This window comes from Trachemys scripta, chromosome 2 (genome assembly GCF_013100865.1).
Source record: "Trachemys scripta elegans isolate TJP31775 chromosome 2, CAS_Tse_1.0, whole genome shotgun sequence".
NCBI classification, from domain to species: Eukaryota; Metazoa; Chordata; order Testudines; family Emydidae; genus Trachemys; species Trachemys scripta.
The window spans coordinates 106469019-106481042 of record NC_048299.1 but is presented as its reverse complement, the minus strand read 5'-3'; the positions used below and the strand labels follow the sequence as shown (position 1 = coordinate 106481042).

Here is a 12024-nt window from a genome sequence, read left to right as displayed (position 1 = left end):
TTAAATCTTGACAGTGCCTTGTTAAGTTTCTATTCAGTCTGTATCACAAGTGACAGAAATATAGCAAATAATAAATACACAAAAATTCCTAGGTGAAATTCTGGCCGTATTGAAATCAGTGGGAATTTGCTACTAGCTTTAATGGTCCCAGCATTTTACTCCCTAACTCTTCTTTCTTGAAGACCAAAAGGACTAGGTAAAAAGCTAACAGCACTTATAGAACAGGCTGACAAGTATTTCCATATCTTGCCCATAGGCTGATTGTGCTCAGACTATAAAAACTCTTTCCATAGAAGACATACATTGCAAGACATTCCATGTCGATACATGTTCTTTTAGATGGTATGCAAGGCTCATTAATGTTAGTGAATTACACAAATGCACCTAGAAAATGAGAATATATATGTATATATCTCAGGCTGTGATCCAGCAAATCTTTATGCATGTAATTACGAAGGACTTAGTTGCATGCTTAGACAACCATATGCATAAGCAATTACAAGCTTAGGACCTAACTCTGCAAGTGGCACACTTATTTGGGAAAATATAGCACTCACTGTCAAGGATGGATTTTTTTTTTCTTTCCCTGCTTCTTATGTGGCATCTCCTTTCCTGGAGGTTTGCAACCATGGTAGCCCATTCTGTACAATGATCTGCTAATCTCTTTGTGAATGAATAATCCCTTTTATCCACCCAGGATACCACATCATTCGTCCAAGATCTTTCTTTGCCTTATGTTTTTCTGCCATCAACTTGCCCTTCCACTGCCCATAAACACGCATTGCCGGCTGAACCTCTTAAAATATGCCGTGCAAATCAAATAATTCTTAAGATTTCTGACTATTGTTTGCTGAGTTCCAATCATGTCCCGTGCTTTTTTGTTGGTTACTCAGTCAATCCATGATATTTTCAGAATTCGTCTACAACAACATAAATCAAAGGACTGTAATATCTTTATTACTGATTGTTCGAATGTCTATATTTTCCACAGCTGTAATATGACACAGACCCAATGTAAGTTTTTAAGAGTTAGGAACTTACGTCTTTAGTCTATTTAACTAATCAAACAGATTCATGAAAGAAAAATCTGAGCATGTTGAGTAAAAATGCATTCAACAAGTAACACTAAAATTAAATATTCTGTCAAATATTTTAATGAAATTAAAAATTCAAAAGTTATGACATTTTATTTTTCAGAATTACACAAGGTCTCAGTTGATGAACCTGTACAACTGGAAATATTACCATTACAATGTCAATCCTATTGCCATTAAAGTCCATGGCCTAAACCCAGTTCTTCCCCCACTAAGGACAGTGCAAGTCGAACTACTAATACAGTGGTTCTCAAAGCCGGTCCGCCGTTTGTTCAGGGAAATCCCTTGGTGGGCCGGGCTGGTTTGTTTACCTGCTGCGTCCGCAGGTTCATCCGATCGTGGCTCCCACTGGCCGTGGTTCACCGCTGCAGGCCAATGGGGGCTGCAGGAAGGGCGGCCAGCACATCCCCGGGCCCATGCCGCTTCCCGCAGCTCCCGTTGGCCTGGAGCGGCAAACCGCAGCCAGTAGGAGCCCTGATCAGCCGAACCTGCGGACACGGCAGATAAACAAACTGGCCCGGCCTGCCAGGGGCTTTCCCTGAACAAGCAGCAGACCGGCTTTGAGAACCACTGCACTAATAGACTAGGACTATGTCATTGGAGAGGAATTAATCCAGAAACAGAAGAGAAAAGCACAAGCTTTTATGGAGCAGTTAAGAGAATGAGTCCCGCTCCTCTCAGTCCTTAATTGGTAATGCTAGTGAGTTGCTAGGTCTCAATCTCTCTTTCTTACCTTGGCCAAAAACTATGCCATATTCTTACAAGTATTTATACTCTCAGCACATAATTTTAGAAGCTAATATTTCAGGTTTAAGGAGCAAGCATTACTCTAGAGTTTTTCTACAGAAAGCTGGGACTGAAGATACAAAATGATTTTTGATGAATAAATAATATCCTGCAACAGCATCTTTTATCTGTCATTTTGTGTCACTGCAAAGTCTTTAACTGAAGGAGTCAGCACTCTTTTAACAAACTCCTGTTTTCTTTCAATTTTGTATGTTTTTGTTAGTGGATTATAGTTAGAGCTGCATAAATAATTGATGTTTCAGTTTGCTGGCATATCTGAAAAATCTCAAAAAAAATTGTTTTAGGTCAAGTGAAACGCTTTCAATTTTGAGCATTTAACTATGTTTAAAAAAAAAATCAAAGGAAACCGAAACGAAGTCATTTTGAATAATATAATCTAAACATAATAAGCACTGGTCCAATATTTAAAGTCAAAGCGATTAAAAATATTCAGAGGACATCAGATGGAGGAAAGAGGGTATTATTACAAACATAAGCCCTGATTCTGCAACCAGATCTGGGGAGAACCCCATTGGATTCAGTGGGGCTCTCTACATGAACATAGGAGTTCACCTGCTTGAATTCAATTGCAGAATCAGGGAATTGGGCCCAATATTACAAACACTATTGGGTCTAGTGGTTGACATAAATGGGATTTTCACTCACAGTTGCAAATACTACACCCAGCACGTTTGCAGGATCAAACCCTTAAGAAATTACAGGTTCTTAGTATCAGACTAACCAATGCTATAGCAAGCTAGACTGAGAATGATGATCAAAACCTAAAGTCCTGGTAACTGTGAGATGAAAACATTCTTGCAAGACATGACAATCTCATACAATGAACAGTCATCATTGCTTGTATTAAAACTTTAACTTACAGCAGTATTGGGATGGAAGAGGGGTATTTAATGTAACATTCTTGTCTTTCTGGAAGAACGTACAGGAGTTTCATTGAAACACCGTTTCCAGAATAGGTTATGTTCTTAGAAAAATTGTCTACACTACTATCACCTGAGTTCCTCTAACTAGAAAGCCTTTCAGCTCCCTTTTCAGTATAAATTCTGACTTAAAATCCTCAGCATTTTAATTACGATGTCAAATATTTTCCACAATTCTAAAAATTGTTTCAAAATGTGCTTCAAAATGTCAGTGATTTAAATCAAACATCACTTATTGTTTCAGACTATTTTTTTAAGTTTCAAGAGGCGAAATAAACATTCACATTAATTTTAACTAATATGATCCTGTTTTTCTATTATAATACCTATGCAACTTGATATTGAATAAGATAATGATAAACAAGAACAAACAACTGCTAAGAACCTGAAAGACCTCAAAGGATAATTAGTGCTCAGTAAAGGGATCCTCTCCCATTCTAACATTTGTGAAACAAGTCTCTCAGTGGTGTAGCTCTGTTTGGGGCAGTAAAGAAATTAATTGCTCACTTTCTAATGTTAGTAAAACCAGAATTAAGAGTGGGCTTGGTTCTCATAAAGCTCCTTTCAGTCTGTTTTATTAGATGGCCAGGTTTTCCATCAGCACGATGAGGAAGTGTATATCTCAAAGAGAGATATCCTGCTCAATGTGTGCTGCTAACCCTTTATCACCCAGTGGCTAAATTCACACCTTCTCCCCAGTTTACTTCACTATTCACCCAGCATTTGGACTATAATAACCTAAAAATAGCAAGTACTTTGTCATAAATATAATAAAAAATAATATTGTAATAGGCTGACAGTGTTTGCCTGAAACAACCTAACATTAGCAGATGTTGATCCTGCTGGGAAAGGATTAGGTAGGTTTTTCTGACTTGGGCCCCAGTTCAGCAGAGCATTTAAGCACATGCTTAAATCCATCCCTATTTGGTGGGACTTAATTATGGTTTGAGTGCTTTGATGAATAGGGATGGACTGCTGCCCAGTGAGGGAGATGAATAACTACCCGTCTTGGATAAAGGAGAGGTAAGAGTCTGGACGAAGAGGGCCTCTGGCATAGGCAGAGCACTCCCAACAAATGGGCCACAGAAGCAGACAAGTCTGGGGAGCAGATCTGAGCTGAGTTTTGCTACCTTAATGTTGGTTTCTTTGTTAATAGAGCCAAACCCCAGGAATGAGTCTAGTTTGGACTCTAGATAACATCTGGATTGTACTGGTAGAGCAGGCTGGGAAAGCTGCCTACTTGCACATTAGTTTCAGTCCTAGGTTTTGATAGATTTATTCATTTTCTACATATTTTGTTCCAGATTCCCTGCCTCTGATGTATTATATTTCACATCTCATCCCCAAAGATTTCTTCATCCATCTGGTTTAATTTTGGGAGAGGACAGCAGAAACTTGTAGAACATGGAAGCAGAACTCTTTGTTTTGGCTGTTTTGAGGTGGAATCAGCAATGTGGGTTTTTCTTCGGGGGGAGGGGGGACTGAGTTCCAAGTCTAATTAGTTTGCTGTGAAATTGCTTGTCTGCATTTTAAGTATTTCTTCAGTGAAACTACATTATTCTCTATCATTTAAAAAGGGGATGAAAATTCCATATTGGAATAACTGATTTATGCTGACGATGTCATTTCCCAATCCATTTGGACTACATTTAGTTTGTATTTTATAATTTGGTTTCAACATTATTGTAGTATTTTGTGAAAAAAATATTTAAAGGTGTTTTTTGTTGTTGTTTTTTTTGTTTTTTTACAGCAACAGCTATCACACCCATACAATGCTGGCATCCTATTGCTGACACAAGGAAATTGGTGATATGGATTGGAAAGAAACAGCATGTATACACTATTGTAGATAATTTATCTGATCTTATGCCCCCTTCTGCTGGCTGTTCCAAACAGTACCTCAAAAACTGCAATTCCAAATGGGAGTACTTGAGGATAAAAATTCCAAATCAAATCAAAGTTTTGTTTGTGAAACTTTGACCTAATATCAAACTCTATAAGAAAGAAAGAAAGATGGGAACTGTTTATGAAGAAAAAAATACTATAAACATTATTTTTAGCCAATTTTTACCATAGATCTTATGTTGAGTACTTCAGTTATAAATAAAAATCTTCTATACAGTATTTTTGTTTTCATAATAGTTTTTATTGTGTAATACTTTGAGTATTATGGTTTTGCCTCATGTAGACAACCAGTGTGAACAGTAAAGAAGCTTTGATGCTGGATCAGGCCCTAGAAATCAATGGCAAAATTGCCACCGACTTCAGTGAGCACGATTGGGCCTGCAGAGGGCAGACTTGTCTCTGACCTTTGTATAATGAAGGGTTGATAATCTGTCTTTGGTTATTATTATGCGGTATAGCTGAAGCCGTGTCAGTCCCAGGATATTAGAGAGACAAGGCGGATGAGGTAATATCTTTTATTGGACCAACTTCTGTTGGCAAGAGAGATAAGCCACCCTATGGCTCAAAAGCTTGTCTCTCTCATCAACAGAAGCTGGTCCAATAAAAGATATTATCTCACCCACTTTGTCTCTTTGGTTAGTACAGTAGTTTTTAGATAGCTAACTCCCAATACTTCTCTTTCAATCAGGAAATTCTGCATTGGAATTCTGAAGTTCATGGATTTTCTTGTTTTCAGCAATTCTTGACTCGATATTGTCCACTTCCTGTGAGCCATTTGATTATCTATAGCATCTTTAGGGTATAGGTTACACTTCAAAGCTGTGATACTCAACTTGTCACATTCTTTACAGGATTGCATAACATCCTGTGACATCCTGATTACAATATAATGATATAGCAACTGGCCAGGGAGCAACATGGTAATTAAAAACTGAGGGATGGGTTAAATCTGTATTTTCACTGGTAGCAAATTAAGGTAACTGAAAAATGCACATTGAAATACACCACCAAAGAATGTCACTGGGTGGTAGCAACAACGATAGCAGCGGACTTTTCAAAACAGGGAATAGACTTTGAATGTCGGATATTTCCCTGAATACCAACTAATACTAATCATACTGTAACATTTATTAAGCTGTTTTAATATATTAGCTCTCACTTTATAACAAGCTTGCTACAGATTTTTTTGCTTTCTGAATATTTAATTCCTTTAACTCTGAGTGGTGAAGTGACTTCAGATACTGAAAAGTTGAGCATCAATACTCCAAAAGAGGAAAATTAGCACTATATGTCACTGGAGAGGATGTGGAGGCGAGTTTGTCACAATTAGATGGGCTTTATTCTTAGATAAAATGATAGCTTTGCAATGTTCGTGGTAGGAAAATTTAGAATAGTTGATTCCACAAAACAAATGCACTGAAGTCTCAGTAACAGCATCAGGATGGGATAGAAGCACTCCCTCCTGAGAGTCAAGATTAACACCAGCTATTCATTTTTGTGACAGAAAAGGGGAGAACTCTAAAGATTTATTCAGTAGCATGGGGTCCTGGTCCATTACTAGGGCTCTTAGGTACTACAGTAATACAAATAATAAATAATAATGCACAGACAGAATAAGTCTTCCCCATCTGGTTGAATGTTACTGGTTCTTGCGTTCAGCAGAAAACACTTCTCCTTCCTCCCTATTGGAAAAGGAAACCTGATGCAATTCCCCCCAATCTTTTCTTTTTCAGACTTCTGGCATACATTGGCTTTTTAAGAGCACTCTCCTTTCAAGAGGATCAAAGGATTTCATGTGCTTATTTTGGGTGAGGAAAAGAACTGAGAACCAGAGATCTCGGCTTGAGACTGTTAACATACCAGGAGAAAATACTGCATTTATACAGCAAGTTTATCCGAATTTGTGTTAGATCGGGTCGCGGTATATCGGGTTAGAAGTGTACTAAATTAATAAAGAACCTCATAAATGTAGCCACCTCTGAAGTAGAGGGCAGCAGTGGGTACTAAGTACATGGCAGTGGGTAGAGGCTGGCAATGGGTACTAAGTACATGGCCGAACAATATTCTTATAAACTGCAACCAGCCAGTAGTATGAGCAATATGCTCATGCATACAGTATAAATTAGGAGTAAATCCATTTAAGTTAATGATGTTTCACTGTTGCCACCTCAGCGTAAATAAGATGGAGAATCAAGGCTCACACTGCCTGATCATACTCCCATTGACTGACATTAAAGGCAAAAATTTCATTGGGAGTAGAACTGTGCCCCAAAAACTCACAACAAAAAATAATACTCTTGCTTAATTACAAGCTATTTGCTTCAAATACAGCCAATGCATGAGTTAGAAAGGAAAGATGAAGGGTTATTAAGGAGACAAATCCGATTAGTTTTCTTTTCTAAGTGACCTATAACTGAAAAGCAGTTTGACCAATTTCCTCCAGACTTTCTATAAACAATCTCCTTTGCCTTCAGAGAAATATGGCAATATTCAAGCCAAACCATTTTTCCAAGCCAAAGTTACCGGGAGGCTAAAATAGGCTTTATATTGGAAGCTGACCGCTGCCTTAGCTATGGAGAGGTAATTGTCCCTCCCACTTCCCCCCTTAACTATAGTATTCCAATAATAGTCTATTGAAGTGGATGCTTCATTTATGAAGGAAAAAAGCTTAACATATCTTTCATTGCTGATGCCTGAATATATTAAATTGCAATATAAATAAAGTGAAAAAAGGTTACACACTGTAGAGAAAACTATCTGTACCGTATTCCTTCAAACTTTTCTGTTTTGAAATGGCTTGAAACATTTCATATTCCATCTGCCTGAGAAAGACTGACTAAAATTTTACTCATCCACTAAAAGATTGAACTGTCACAAAGTGATGGATAGCTTTTCTATATTCTCTGTAGAGCATCTGAATACCATAGACTCCAAGTGCTCTTGATTAAAGGGCAACATACTCATTTAGTGTCCCATCACTGACTGAGCTTCAAATCACTAACATTCACCTACACTTGTGCTTTCAGTCACAAAATACTTGACCAACATGTATAAAATACTAATTACTTTAGTCACTTAGATGGAGGTATAAAATGCCCTAAAGCAAAGCTCTATTAAACTGCATAAGGGTTTGAATTTAAAATTAAAAATGCAGCCAAAGAGAGAATAAGATTTTAATTACATTTCTAGTCCTCAATCTCTCAAAACCTAAAGGAAAAAGAGCCATAAATTTCATGACACAAAAAATCCTTTTTCACTGGTACAGCTTATTTAAAAAACAAAACAAAAAAAACCCTTGAATTTACTCTTTTTTTTTTTTTAATTATTAAACTTTCAAACACAGAAACAGACTGACAAGCTTTAATAAAAGCTTTGGTTTCTTCTCAATAGATTTCAGATGTCAAATGTATTTTTCCATTTAAAAACTTTCAAGCACTTTGCTGAACGAAGTTCTTATAACTTACAGATATTTTAAGAAAACACCATTTTCTAGGAGGGAAAAGCCTTAATAAAATGTAATTGGGAAGCAACTGTGGATAGCTTCCCACAATCCCAGGAAAGCTTGATTCAATTTGCATTTGCCACAAACCTCCCTTCAGCTTAAATGACTGCAAAAGATCTCTCACTTTTAGATTTCATTTGGTGAGTTGGGAGTATTTCTTGTTTATAACATTTGACAGTTTTCTTTATTACGAAGATTGTAACTCAGAGGCAAATGCAGGAGCTGAATAGCATACTAAAGAAGCTCTGCAGTTAAAAAACTTGGGACACGTAGAAGAAAAAAGTAAAGTATATGTTACGACATACATTACCAGGAGTAAGACTGAGCCCAGTAGACAGAGAATCGTTAGGGTTCTTTGAAGAAGATATAATTTCTCCTGAATTGTTACATTTAAAAAATAAAAGCATAAGGAGTCATCTTAGTGATTAAAAATTATTCAATTAATAAATTAGGACTAAATATATCTGACTATGTTTCTGTGAACAAAAAAAACCACATTTCACTATTCTAGTCTAATCAAGGACTTAGAGGCTAAATTCCATAATAAAACTGTTGAAATCTATCATTTTACATACTGCAGTTCTTTTAAGGAAACAAGGTACAGGAAGAAAAGGAGGATCACAAATTGTTGATGTGCCCTCAATGTCGTAACATTTCTCAGAGGGGATATCAAATAATGGATTGCAACCCAGGAAAGAGAAGAGAGAGAACACTAACTCTAATATCATAGTCCATCTGCCCACTAAAAAGCTTTCTGTAAGATAGCAGTAGAGAGATAAGGAAAGAGAAAGCAGAAGAGTATTGATTATTAGGACTGGGTAGAAAACAAAAAAAATCAATGTCATGAAAATCTGAGATTTTGACATTGGTTAGTTCCAATGCAGAATGAAAATGAGACCTGTTGAAATTTTTCATCAAGAGAGCAAGCCACCTCAAAGTAACTAATAGCCATGGGACTAGGGCACTTACCTGGAATGTGGGAGTCCCTGCTCCAAATTAGGTAGAGAGTCCTAATCACCTAACTATTTGGATATTCTCCGATGGTGCTCATTCTCTCTCTCTCTCTCCCCAGCTTTCCTCTTGGACCCAAGAAACCTTCCCAACAAATGTTGGGTCAAAACTGAGATTCTTTCCCCAAAACATTTGTGTTTCAACTAAATCATATTTTTGATAGAAAAAGAGTTGTTAATTTTTTCAACCAGTTCTCTTGATTATACCCTTCCTGAAATCAGCAACCAATTAGTCTCCACTAGTAACTGCTATATACGTCTTACCAAATTCCTATGAGAGCACATGAACCCATGGACCTTGAGCTAGTTTCCAAACTTAACCGCTTCCATGATTTTAGCTTACCTAGTAATTCAATTACAATAAAACAACATGACCCACAGGCCCTCTCCTACCTTACCTGTTTTTTAGGCTTTCCTTCTGTCCTAGCTCCCTTTTCACTCTAGCAAGACAGACACTCCCACCCCTTTCCTGTCCTGTTGGGAGCTAACTGTACCCCCTGCCAGCATGACTCAGTGGAGTTTTAGCATTATATCCTAGGGCAGAGGTGGGCAAACTACGGCCCGTGGGACCCTCCTGCCCGGCCCCATAGCTCCTGCCCCAGGAGGCTCGTCCCCAGCCCCTCCCCTGCTAGTACTATGCTCTGGGCGGTGGGGCTGCAAGCTCCTGGGGCAGCGCAGCTGCAGAGCCTGGCCTGACCCGTGCTCTGTGCTGCGCTGTGGTGTGGCTGGCTCCAGCCAGGTGGCGTGGCTATAGCGCCGCCAGCCACCGGTGCTCTAGGCAGCGCGGTAAGGGGGCAGGGAGCAGGGCGGGGTTGGATAAAGGGCAGGGGAGTTCGGTGTGGTGGTCAGGAGTGTGGATAGGGGTCGGGGTGGTCAGAGGGCAGGGAACAGGGGGGTTGAATGGGGACAGGGGTCCGGGGGGAGAGGGACAGTCAGGAATGAGAGGGGGGGTTGGATGGGGCGGCAGGGGGCAGTCAGGGGCAGGGGTTCTGGGGGTTGTCAGGGGACAGGGGGGTTCGATGGGGCATCTGTCGGGGGCAAGAAGCAGGAGGGGTCGGATGGGGGCGGGGCCGGGCCACGCCTGGCTGTTGGGGGAGGCACAACCTCCGCTAACTGGCCCTCCATACAATTTTGGAAACCTGATGTGGCCCTCAGGCCAAAAAGTTTACCCACCCCTGTCCTAGGGTAATTTAGTTTATGTCTACATTGCAAAAAAGCCCACAAACAAACAAAAAAACCCAAACGGCAATGAGTCTCCGAGCCTGGATCAACTGACATGGGCTTGTGCTATGAGGCTAAAAATATCAGTGTAGATGTTCCCGCTCAGGCTGGAGTCCAGGTTCTGAAACCCAGTGAGGGGGGTGGCTCTAGCCCAAGCTATTTTTAGCCCTGTAGCTTGGGCCTGAGTCAGTTGATCTGGGCTCTGAGACTCAATACTGCGGTGGATTTTTTGCAATTTAAACGTACCCTAGGCAGTAGATTCCATCATTCCTGCACAGGAACAAACTCTGCAACACCCATAAGATGCCCAAAACATTCTCCACCTCCCCACCACCCCAAAATCAATTGTGACATATGAAGCATTTCATTCTTAAAGCAATTTACAGAAAAACAAAAACAAAAACAAACAGTGCTGCCCTTGAGTTCCACATCATATACTAATTCTTCAGACTGACAAATAACACAAGCTTCAAAAGAGCTTGCCAAAGGTGCACCACATCAGGGATGAATAACCCCACCAGATACCCAAAAGATACTTGTAAGAGGACAGTAAAAGGAACTACACATCCATTTTTATATTTTCTAATCTTAGGGCTAGAGATTATGTAAAGAAAGCTCGTGTTACTGGGAGGGAGAGTCTTTTTGTACATTCACCAAATATTGTAACCTCCCTTCCCTCACCTTGTAAACTCACAAACCCAAAGAGGAAAGTATGCCTTAATCTGGGCTTCTTTTCTCCGAGTAGCATGGAGACTGTACTCAGCAAACCTGTGGGTGCAATACCTTCAAGAGACCTAAATTTTCCAGGATAATGAGTAAGTTGCTAAGTGAACAGAAATAGACACCAGGCAAATTCTAGTTTAGAAGGGAACAGAGTCACACAAGCATATGTTGTGAACTATTTTGCTTCCTTTATACAATCAAATGCCACTTTGAGATGTGTTTTCTGATAATATCTCCAGGATATGCTGCTTTAATAAGATGTTAAGCTTGAATAGCAATAAAATGCACCTCAATATTTTTGGTTGAGTTTGAAGAATTGCCACATATCCTGAACACAGCTAGACAGTCCTGGTTTTTGAATATGTTTTGCATCATGATTGCCTCTTTTGCAGGACAGAATATAAAAGATAGCTGTGAAAAGACTGGCTGTTCCATTGCATCAGAACTAGTGAAGTATTTGTATCAGTTTCAAGAGTGCAGGTGAGAGAAAACCAAGGGATTTTGTGAGAGGTTTTATGGGATCTTGTAGGAAAGCTCCCACAATAAAATATTTAGCATGGCAATTAAAAAAAAAAAAAAAAAGAGGATATGCTCAGATTGTGAATTAGAGCATTTACAGCTATAAAGACTATGGAGCTAGACAGCCCCCAAACCGGGACCTTTTAAAAAATGTTGTAGTTCCTAGCTGTTGTATACTATATAAAAATAGTGGCTACTTCAAATTCTGTTCTTTTTTATGTAATACAGTACCCTATATTGGGGATTGAGAACAATTTTGAGTTAAAAACAACAGAACTGGTAAATCCCAAATTGATTTGATACGGCAGAAATGTGAATCAGCC

At 39.1% G+C, this 12024-nt stretch overlaps 1 protein-coding gene and 1 long non-coding RNA gene across 7 annotated transcripts in view; one reads left to right on the top strand and one right to left on the bottom strand.

Annotated features, from left to right (window-relative positions):
* LOC117872669 overlaps positions 1-11764 on the top strand; it is a 59984-nt gene extending 48220 nt beyond the window's left edge. Inside the window, exons 3-5 of one of the 2 annotated variants that reach the window (XR_004644559.1) lie at positions 4572-4666; positions 6460-6534; positions 11575-11764. This is a non-coding gene — a long non-coding RNA (uncharacterized LOC117872669). Of the gene's footprint in view, positions 1-4571; positions 4667-6459; positions 7461-11574 lie in introns of those variants that run through there. The other variant, XR_004644558.1, reaches the window with a different exon arrangement.
* The window catches only part of INO80C (INO80 complex subunit C), an 86991-nt gene that overhangs the window by 15743 nt on the left and 59224 nt on the right, over positions 1-12024 (bottom strand). The window lies entirely within an intron of this gene.